We start from the raw sequence: 2,635 nt of genomic DNA on the forward strand, positions 1-2,635 counted from the left end.
GCAGTGGTGCCATCTCGGCTCACTGCGAACTCCATCTCCCAGATTCAAGAGAGTCTCATGCCTCAGCCCCCTGAGTAGCTGGGAATGCAGGTGCCCACCACCATGCCAGTCTACTTTTTGTATTTTAAGTAGAGATGGGGTTTCAACATGTTGGCCAGGCTGGTCTTGAACTCGCATCCTCAGGTGATCATCCCTCCTCAGCTTCCCAAAGTGCTGGGATTACAGGAGTGAGCCACTGTGCTCAGCCATATGTGCCTATTTTTATACCAGTACCATGCTGTTTGGGGGACTCTCACCTTATAGTTTGAGGTTGGGTAATGTGATACCTCCAGCTTTGTTCTTTTTGCTTAGTCTTGCTTTGGCTATGTGGCTTCATTTTTAGTTCCATATGTATTTTAGGGTTGTTTTTTCTAGTTCTATGAAGAATGACAATGGTGTTTTGATGGGAACTGCATTGAATTTGTAGATTGCTTTTGGCAGTATGGTCATTTTCACAATATTGATTCTGCCCATCCATGAGCATGGAGTGTGTTTCCATTTGTTTGTATCATCTATTTCTTTCAGCAGTGTTTTGTAGTTTTCCTTGTAGAGGTCTTTCACCTTCTCGGTTCGGTATATTTTTAAGTATTTTATTTTATTTTGCAGCCATTGTAAAAGGAATCAATTTATTGATTTGATTCTCAGCTTGGTTGCTGTTGTTGTATGGCAGTGCTGATCTGTGTACCTTGATTTTGTATCCTGAAACTTTGCTGAACTCATTTATCAGTTCTAGAAGCTTTTTGGATGCGCGTTTGGGATTTTCTAGATATATGATCATATCATTGGCAAACAGCGACAGTTTGACTTTATCTTTATCTATTTCAATGCCCTTTATTTCTTTATCTTGTCTGATTGCTCGGCTAGGACTTCCAGAGCTATGTTGAATAGAAGTGGTGAAAGTGGTCATCCTTGTCTTGTTCCAGTTCTCTAGGGGAATGCTTTCAACTTTTCTCCATTCAGTATAATACTGGCTGTGGGTTTGTCATAGATAGTTTTATTACCTTAAGGTTTGTCCTTTCTATGTTGATTTTTCTGAAGGTTTTAATCATAAAGTGATGCTGGATTTTGTCAAATGCTTTTTCTGTGTCCATTGAGATGATCATGTGATTTTTGTTTTTGATTCTGTTTATGTGGGGTATCACATTTATTGACTTGCGTATGTTAAACCATCCCTGCATTCTTGGCATGAAACCCACTTGATCATGGTGGATTATCTTTTTGATATGCTGTTGGACTCAGTTAGCTAGTATTTTGTTGAGGACTTGTGCATCTATATTCATCTGAGATATTGGTCTGTAGATTTCTTTTTCCGCTCGGTTTCGACCCGAGGACCTTTCGCATGTAAGGCGAACGTGATAACCACTACACTACAGAAACCGATGTGCACCTGTAGATTTCTTTTTTTTTGTTATGTCCTTTCCTGGTTTTGGTATTAGTGTGACACTGGCTTCATAGAATGATTTAGGGAGGATTCTTCTTTCTCTATCTTTTGGAATAGTTTCAATGGAATTAGTAACAATTCTTCCTTGAATGTTTGATAGAATTCAGCTGCGAATCCATCTGGTCCTGGACTTTTTTTGTGTTGGCAATTTTTTTTATTACTATTTCAATCTAACTGCTTGTTATTGATCTGTTCAGAGTTTCTATTTCTTCCTGGTTTAATCTAGGAGGGTGGTATATTTCCAGGAATGTATCCATCTTATCCAGGTTTTCTAGTTTGTGCTTTTAAAGGTATTCATAGTAGCCTTGAATGATCTTTTGTATTTCTGTGGTATCAGTTGTAATATCTCCTGTTTCATTTCTAAATGAGCTTATTTGGATTTGTGTTTTCTTTTCTTGGTTAATCTCACTAATGGTCTATCAATATTATCTATCTTTTCAAGGAACCAGCTTTTGATTTCATTTATCTTTTGTACTTTTTTGTTTCAATTTCATTCAGTTCTGCTCTGATGCTGGCTATTTCTATTTTTCTGCTGGGTTTAGGTTTGGTTTGTTCTTGTTTCTCTAGTTCCTTGAGGTGTGACCTTAGATTGTCTTTTTGCACTCTTTCAGACTCTGTGATATAGGCATTTAATGCTATGAACTTTCTTCTTAGCCCTGTGTTTGCTGTATCCCAGAGGTTATGATAGGTTGTGTCATTATTATTCATTTCAAGGAGTTTTTTAAATTTCCTTTTTGATTTCGAGATCATTGACCCAACGATCATTCAGGAGCAGATTATTTAATTTCCACATATTTGCATGGTTTTGAGGCTTCCTTTTGGAGTTGATTTTCAATTTTAGTCCACTGTGGTCTGAGAGAGTACTTGATATAATTTTGATTTTCTTAAATTTGTTGAGACTTGTTTTGTGGCCTATCATATGGTCTATCTTGGAGACCATATGCTGATGTTCTATGTGCTGGTGAATAGAATGTATAATCTGCAGTTGTTAGGTGGAATGTTCTGTAAAAATTTCTTAAGTCCATTTGTTGCAGGATATAGTTTAAGCACATTGTTTCTTTGTTGACTTTCTGTCTTGATGACCTCCCTAGTGCTGTCAGTGGAGTATTGAACTTCCCCACTTATTGTGTGGCAATCTGTCTCATTTCTTAGGTC

At 37.5% G+C, this 2,635-nt stretch overlaps 1 non-coding gene across 1 annotated transcript; it reads right to left on the bottom strand.

Annotated features, from left to right (window-relative positions):
* Nucleotides 1-1,343: 1,343 nt before the first annotated feature.
* Nucleotides 1,344-1,416, bottom strand: TRNAV-UAC (transfer RNA valine (anticodon UAC)). The gene has a single exon. It is a non-coding gene; the product is annotated as a tRNA-Val (tRNA).
* Between the last annotated feature and the right edge of the window lie 1,219 nt (nucleotides 1,417-2,635).

This window comes from Macaca fascicularis, chromosome 5 (assembly GCF_037993035.2).
Source record: "Macaca fascicularis isolate 582-1 chromosome 5, T2T-MFA8v1.1".
Lineage (NCBI taxonomy): Eukaryota > Metazoa > Chordata > Mammalia > Primates > Cercopithecidae > Macaca > Macaca fascicularis.